This window comes from Sinohyriopsis cumingii, chromosome 1 (genome assembly GCF_028554795.1).
Source record: "Sinohyriopsis cumingii isolate HCF-2022 chromosome 1, ASM2855479v2, whole genome shotgun sequence".
Taxonomy (NCBI): Eukaryota; Metazoa; Mollusca; class Bivalvia; order Unionida; family Unionidae; genus Sinohyriopsis; species Sinohyriopsis cumingii.
Window position 1 is genome coordinate 115,040,083 of NC_142961.1, and position 8,691 is coordinate 115,048,773.

Genomic DNA, 8,691 nt, shown 5'->3' on the forward strand with positions numbered 1-8,691 from the left:
GAGGTTACAAGCATCATACCACACTTTGCTCAGCCTGCGCCAACCTTTGGAATTTGTAAAATGTAGTCTTCAGTGGCGAGTGCAATGTTCAATTCATTTTTATTGGCGGGGGGGGGGGGTAGGACACTAATAAGCTAGCTGCACAAAATAACATATATACCGTGTCCAAAATGCAAGATATATGTCTCTAATTAAATAAATACAACACTAAAGGAATCTATCCAATACAGACTCTACATTTTTATGATTTTAAGGATTCTGTTACGGTAAATCGTGTTTGCACTTTGGTTTAATTCTAACCGTTAGAACGGTAGGTCTCTCTTCATAGTCTATACAGTATATATGTACTAAAGATTTTATTTTAGATCAACGAGAGACTGCGCCATACCCTTTCGTCCTTTCCTGTATATTAGTCTGCTCCTTCTCCTAAAAATAGCATTCCTTTCACACATTCGGTCCACCTCGGCAACTTCTGCGAAAGTAAAATATGCCTCCAAGTTGCCAGTGAGATTTGACAATGCACATACCGTTGACCACATTTTTCCGAACAAAAGATATGCGCAAGGTATTGTCTGAAATTTGTAAGTTATGAAGAAATTAATCTTTCTCAGCTAGATTGGAATTCTGTCAAGACTGAAGTTAATCAGCATTCAGAGTGGAGAAGAAGCTAGGTATAGGCTCGTTGATCAATACAGGTTCAGTTGTTTCTGTGGTGTAGTGGTTATCACATCTGCCTAACACGCAGAAGGTCCTGAGTTCGAGCCTCAGCAGAAACATTATATTTTGTTTGATTCTTTTGGACGTTTAATCACTGCTTTTATCGCATGAAAAATACGCTGGGTTCGCCACGATTCACTATTAGCCATTTCCTCTTCCGGTTTATTAGGGAATTTTATTACATAACCTTATAAAGTTCTCAAGGCATCGACACGAAATTTCTCCACAGAATAGATAAAACGGGTCAGGATTATGGACGATAAACTAGATCAAGTTTCAAATCCAGAATAACAACACTGCTATGTATCAAATGGCAAATACACACATAACATTAGTAGACAAAATTCTACACAAAATTTCAGGATCCTAAGAAAGATTTTATGATATTTTAAGATCATTTTTATAGGTATAATGTTATTTTAATCTGTCTATCTATGTATCTTTCTACGAGATTTAGGAAAGTCGTTTACACATAATCTATTCTTACGTGTTTAAGCTCGAATAAACAGTAACACAAGAAAGAGTGAAAACCACAAGCTTTGAAACAATGTAAGAATTTTTTTAATAAAATAACTGTAGTCCGATGCCTCTCTTCTCCCAAATCTGTATTGGTATGTAGTGTGACATAAGATTCGACATCTCCTGTTCAGAAAACCTGCAAATATTTCATATAGATATCTCCGTAACATACAGTAGCGAAGTAACGGAATGGGCGGGGGGGGGGGGAGGGAGGTCGCCACAGCGCCAAAGGTCTTGGGTCGCGAAAATATCTTTACATTTAGATCATCTTCCTCCCCCCAGGCGTTATTTACCGTACGTACACCACTCGCAACATATCAGTACACATATCGATTGTTTCTATATACTTACAGGAATTCTCTTGGCTCTTAAATTGGTATTCATTAGCCACCATTTCACTTATCATTCCCCGAGACTTTTGAAGAACTTTAGTTTTGGAAGAATATTAAAGAATTTTATTCAATATATCTTTCCATCCAGTTCTCTAATGATTGCAGGCATCGATGTTTTTGCAAATATAACCAGGATCTGACCCATTCGGAAGTTGTAGCTTACCCAGAATCTCGCAATGTATTCATCTGGCCCAAATACAATCTAGCCTAAATTAGGTAATGGATGTCGACTCTGACTGTTCTGCTAGTCTCACTTCCGTCTCCCTTCTTAGAGATTCGGGACTCACTGAACCAGAAGTTCGGTCACTCAAAAGGATTCCTTTACGAATCATTGTCTTTCCTTAGAATCTCCTCTCTACGTTTTACCGCTAAATTACGTGTGACTTTCTCGAAGTAAACCTTATCTGCTCATCAATCTTCCCAGGAGAACTAAATTTTCGCTTTTTGATTGATTATTTGGATTAAAGAGGCCATCGCACAATTGTTCATGTGCCTCTTGTTTATTCCTGCACGAAGGATGATAATTGTTCCTGGGGGAAGGAATGAGAGCTACATCCCCCAGGCGTTTATGTGCTAACAGAGCACTGTTAATTTTAGCCTCGGGTCGTAGGACAGTAAGTAAGTCCTTAACGACCGGAACAACGGGATTTCATGAGTGAGAATAGACCCAACACACACTCATGTTAAATAAATGGATGTCAGGCTGCTATCGACTAGTCCATGTGCCTACAAAAACAGTATGTGACGCCAGTTGAGATTGGTTGCCACTATGACGTCACATCGGGACACCTGCATTTGACGGGTCGAAATGGTTCTACAAGTCCGTCATGGAAGAGGAGGTCCAGGAGAAACAAGGGAGGAATGGTACCCGGCAGCAGGCGCAAACGCACATACCCCTGAAACGCCAGCCCGTACTTAACTAAATTTACTCCAGTTATTTAAATGGACGATAACAATTCCAATATTGTGTTAGCCACCTGTGCAATTAGTCAAATCAATAATAGTTATTAATTTTCCTACATCATTCTATTTCAAGCTGGAATTTTGTGTACAAACTGTACGTCAAGAAACGCTAAAGAAATACCAGTCAACTAAGTCAAAATGATTAATAATATTTAGTATCACGCTTAAATTTCAAAATAATAGTGAACATGTTTTGTTGGTGGTATCGAAATGGTCAAATTAGATTTTAAAATAGAGATATTATAAAAAGTGGTTTCCCAACCAAAATGGAAACCATGTAATTCACTTTGGCAATTTTGGCAGGTAGCTCAACCTTTTCCACATCGAGATAAAACCGGTGGTCATCAGAAGTAAGTCAGCACCTGGTTACAGCGCTGCCATCGTCAGTCAACCATAAGTCATCCGGCTCCACTCTTCAAGTCCCTAACAAACTCGTTTGAGAGTCCACCTTGCCATTGGACTGCTAACATCCCAGCTGGTATTTGGCTTGCATACTGCAGAGTAAATTTCCCGTTTTAACTTCAGCAGTACTCTCCTCTATTATACAATAGAAGGAGATTCGATGATATGCAGGTATTACCGGACTTCTGTCTTTCTTCTTGCCCAATTATGTGGCTCCCTGTGTCCGCACATGCAGCATGTTTCCCATGCACCCACAGACCACTCCGTCAAGATACCAGCCAGGGCTCTTATGTTTACTCCCTCGTTGTCGCCAAAGTGAACTACTCTCATTCTTTCAGGCAGGCGGCTTCCCCAACTGAAGCAATACAGCAGCAGTGCTCGAAAACTACGGCTACAACATAGTCATTTCAGGGCTGGTGGCTCAGTAGTCTCCATTCCAAATGGCACCTCATGGCCGAACGTGGTCGCTAGAGTCTACTGCTCACCGTTGTTCACTGGTCGACGTATCCAACCCGAATGAATCAATGAATGGATATGTTAATGATGTTGGAATGAAATATGTTTTCGCTTGCTAGTTAGAAGTTATGATACGATTCGAAAATGTTATCACCCCCTCCGTCGCAATTCCGATTGGGTCTCTCTTTCACAATGTCCTTCTCGCTGTCTGTCCACGTGGGGACGGATTTAGAACAGGCCCCGGTCCCTCGAGGTTCCTCTGATCTTGGACAAAGCTTTAAAACCTGGGTGGGAAGTCGCTCGATCTAACGCCTAAGCTGATTCAAGATGCCGTGTCCTCTCACTGGTCATGATAGCATTGCGTAAGAGTTTAACTCTAGCCTGCTTACTGGACATTCTTATGATTTCGATAATTCTGTTACATTATGACTTGACTTCACTTTATTTTAATTCTAGTCGTTATAACGGTAGGTATCTGGCATGGTGTATACAGTATACATATACCAGATTTTTTACATTTACCTGAGCGAGAGAGGCCGCTCAGGGTGACCTAGTGATTAGAGCGTGGGCAACGATTGCGGGATGTCTTGGGTTCGAGGCCCAGCCGAGTCATAACAAAGACTTGTAAAAAAACATGGTACTAACAGCTGACTCGCTTGGCGCTCAGCATTAATAGGATATTGTTAGGACTGGTCGGCCTGGTGTCAGGATAATGTGACTGGGTGGGACATCATGCTACGTGTCTGCGGCATGATACCCCGATTCTATCACCATAAACTGCCACACTGCAGACATCGTAGCGATATGACTGAACAATTGTTAAAGTTAGGTTAAAAATTCAAATCACAAACACACACACCTGAGCGAGAGTCTGCGCCACACCACTGCATCTCTTCCTGTACATTAGCCTGCTCTTACTCCTTGAAAAGAATTATCTTGACACTTTCGGTCCACCTAGGCTATTTTTGCGAGAGAAAAATATGTCTGAGGTATTAACTTCTAAGCTGTGGGATGGATTTGACAATGCACTTGCCGTTGACTACATTTGTCCAAAACAAATATACGCGCGGACGGCACAAGATATTATCCGAAATAGGTAAGTTAAGAATAGTTTAATCATTCCCAGATGGATTGAAATCGTGCCAAGATTGACTTTGATTTATATTCGAAATGGATTTCAAGCTAGGTATAGGCTGTTTGACCTTAGGGAATGCAGTTGTTTCTGTGGTGTAGCGGTTATCACATCTGCCTAACACGCAGAAGGTCATTGGTTCGAGCCTCATCGGAAACGTTAAGAAAAAAAAAACATTTTGTTTGTGTCGGGGTATACATTTTTCCAGGCGTTTCTCGTTTACTATCTCAGTGAAAAGTAGACGGGAAAGTCAATAATTCACTTTTAGCCATTTCCTCTATCAGATTCATAGGTACATTGTCTTATAAACTAAAATGCATCTCCATGCCTGGAATGAAATTTCTCTACAGGGTAGACAAACCGGGTCAGAACTCTGGTAGAAGAACTAGCTCGCGTTTCAAGTCGCGAAAGACGACATTGCAGTGTATTAAATGAAAAATGCACAAATATCATTAGTAGACATAATTCTACACAAGATTTCATGAACGTAAGAATGTTTCCATTCTCTTTCTATCTACCTTAAGGTCGTTTCCAAATGTACACGGTTATTTTAAGATGTTTATCTATTATTCTTTCTGTCAAATGTCGGAAAGTTGTTAACATATATATTATATTCATTTTATTCCCTTATTAATTACACTTCATTCTTTCTTCTTTTGCATTTGAGTTGTGCATCTCATCTTTGTACATACTTTATTACATAGACAATAACACTCGCTAACTGGGTTGATCCGTGTTAAATAAGTCTCGTCTCAGACCAGAATCAATTTTCTTCTATTTTATAAAGAAGCATTCAGCACTATGCCGCTTCTACCATAACTGATCTATCGCTTCTTTGCCACATATTAATTCACCTTATTTCAAGAAATCCTGCACGGGATCGGCTCGTTTTATTCGTGTTCCTAATGTAAACGAGCTAAGTAGATGAGGTAATCAAGCAGCGTCTACATGACCAAAGAACAGTAAATTTTACAATCAATTTGCAAGTTACCGTGCCCATGAAACGGCAAGCAGAGGTAACTCTTTAAATTTTCATCAAATAAATTGCATAGTCTACCAATTCATAATTATTAAAATAAGTACTTCACCAAATAAGCCAGTAGTAAATAGATCATACAAACACTGAATCTGGTTGACCTCAGCGAGGACTGAAGTGTAACTGTAAGTTTTAGGTCTCTCTGTCACCAAATCTATTGGTATGAAGTGAGGCCTAAGATCCGATCTCACCTATTCAGAAAACCTGCAAATATTTCAGACAGATGTAAGAGGTTACAAGCATCATACCACACTTTGCTCAGCCTGCGCCAACCTTTGGAATTTGTAAAATGTAGTCTTCAGTGGCGAGTGCAATGTTCAATTCATTTTTATTGGCGGGGGGGGGGGGGGGGTAGCACAAGAATAAGCTAGCTGCACAAAATAACATATATACCGTGTCCAAAATGCAAGATATATGTCTCTAATTAAATAAATACAACACTAAAGGAATCTATCCAATACAGACTCTACATTTTTATGATTTTAAGGATTCTGTTACGGTAAATCGTGTTTGCACTTTGGGTTAATTCTAACCGTTAGAACGGTAGGTCTCTCTTCATAGTCTATACAGTATATATGTACTAAAGATTTTATTTTAGATCAACGAGAGACTGCGCCATACCCTTTCGTCCTTTCCTGTATATTAGTCTGCTCCTTCTCCTAAAAATAGCATTCCTTTCACACATTCGGTCCACCTCGGCAACTTCTGCGAAAGTAAAATATGCCTCCAAGTTGCCAGTGAGATTTGACAATGCACTTGCCGTTGACCACATTTTTCCGAACAAAAGATATGCGCAAGGTATTGTCTGAAATTTGTAAGTTATGAAGAAATTAATCTTTCTCAGCTAGATTGGAATTCTGTCAAGACTGAAGTTAATCAGCATTCAGAGTGGAGAAGAAGCTAGGTATAGGCTCGTTGATCAATACAGGTTCAGTTGTTTCTGTGATGTAGTGGTTATCACATCTGCCTAACGGGCGACTTCCGGTTATGACATCAGAAGGAAAACACGTTTGATGATCGCTCCCTGAATTTTCAAGTTTTTTCCTTTAATAGACATTTTTGCTGTTTTAATTTGTTACAGGTACGTTTATAAGATTTGTGTGATCGCATTCATATATAAGTGAGATATATTTTGAGTGTGTGGATAACTTTATCCACCACACAAAATACTATTTTCTGTGACAATGAATACAAAGCCTGGTCGTGCTGCACGTGCAGCACAAGGAGCTGACTCACACTCTAATGACACCAGTGGAATAGCTAACAATAAGAATGGCATGTCGAGTAACATCGATAGACAGACAGGAGCTTCTCGTCGTTTTGGGAAAGAATGTACCGTGGTGATTGATGTAAAGGATGTGAAGAAAATAAAGGCAAGTGATATTGTTAGAAGTGTAGAAGAATTAACCGGAGATATGTCGGTCTATGCTGTTGTGCCCAAAGGTGCAAATTTGTATGAGGTCACACTACCGAGCAAGGAAGTAGCATATAATATCTTGTGTGGAATTGATATTGGAAGTGAACACTTTGATTGTACTCTCTTATATTCAGACACTATTATTGTGTCAATTCTTCATTTACCAGCATACATCACCGATGATGATATAAGGATGAAGCTCGGTGAATACGGAGTAGAACTTCTTTCTCCCATTCAACGCAGATATTATCCTGGGACTAGTGTGGCTGATGGGACTCGTTATGTCAAATGTAAATTTCCACAGCAGGTAAAATCCTTGCCTTACAGTCTGAAATTTCAGACTGTCAATGGTCAGCAATACTTTAGAGTATTACACGATAACCAAGTTAAGGTGTGTTCTAGATGTCTAGATCCGGGACATGTTATAAAAGACTGCCCTGATTTTGTATGCTACAAGTGTGGGGAGCAAGGCCATGTAGCAAAAAAATTGCACAAGGCAAAGATGTGACAGTTGTGGAAGTTTTCCTCTAATGTGTACATGCAGGATATGCGACAAATGCCACAAAGAGGCGCAAACATGTATGTGTTACAGAGAGGCCATTGCAGGGATTCATTCGCAAGTTGATGATGATACGAGGGAAGACATATTGGAGATACCGAGTGACGAAGATGATAAAGAAGAAATTGAGAATGCAAAACAAGATAACGAGAGTGGAGAAAGTGGGGAAGAAAAAGAAAGAAGTGGAGTTGATATGACCAATGTAGAAATAGAATCTGAGGAGGAAGTAAACAACAATCATACAATTGGAGATGGATCGGGGACAGATTCAGATGATGACAGGAAGATGGTTGCAGACGTTGTTGAAAGATCAAACGAATCACGTACATGTCAAGAAAACGGTACTAATATCGAAAATTTCAAAGTAGTACAAAGGAGAAGGAGAAGGTTTAATCCAGTACCTAACCTGAAAATGAATAGCATGCGACGAACACCTATTAAGAAATGATCAAACACTCAACATTTTTTAATACTTTCAATACACTCATCATAATCATGGCTTTAAATATTGTATCTCTAAATGTAAATGGCTTGCGTAATTTGAATAAACTAAAGTCTGTTTTAGAAATATTTAAAGAGAAAAGAGGCCATATTTTATTATTGCAAGAAACCTTTTGGGATGATGAGTTTGCTGAAAGTATTAGAGAAAATGAGATTTGGAATGGTGACATATTTTATAGTAATGCAGACAATAGGAGGGCAGGTGTTGCTGTTTTAGTAGTGAGAGAATTGAGAAATCAGGTGACACAAGAAATGATTGAAAAGGGTAGGATTTTACATCTTAAAATAGCTATTGATGATAAAGTGATTGATTTAATCAATATTTATGCTCCAAATGTTGTGAAGGAAAGGTTTAACTTTTTCATGAAGCTAAATACATATTTACATAACAGTACTAGTGATAGCACTATCCTGGCTGGTGATTTTAATACAACTTTAGCAGGTATTGATCGACATAACAAAGCCTTACATATTGATGATGTAGCAGTGCGTGAACTTTATAAAATTATTCATGATAGGAATATTACCGATTTATGGAGATCACGAAATCCTAGTACTCGTAGTTTCTCCAGAAAACAAGTTGTACTAGGCGAAATG

General features: G+C 39.1%; 2 non-coding genes across 2 annotated transcripts; both read left to right on the top strand.

The window, feature by feature from the left end:
* The first annotated feature begins 703 nt into the window (after positions 1-703).
* Positions 704-776, top strand: Trnav-aac (transfer RNA valine (anticodon AAC)). Its single transcript has one exon. It is a non-coding gene; the product is annotated as a tRNA-Val (tRNA).
* Positions 777-4,667: 3,891 nt separating this feature from the next.
* On the top strand, positions 4,668-4,740 carry Trnav-aac (transfer RNA valine (anticodon AAC)). Its single transcript has one exon. It is a non-coding gene; the product is annotated as a tRNA-Val (tRNA).
* The last annotated feature ends 3,951 nt before the right edge of the window (positions 4,741-8,691 follow it).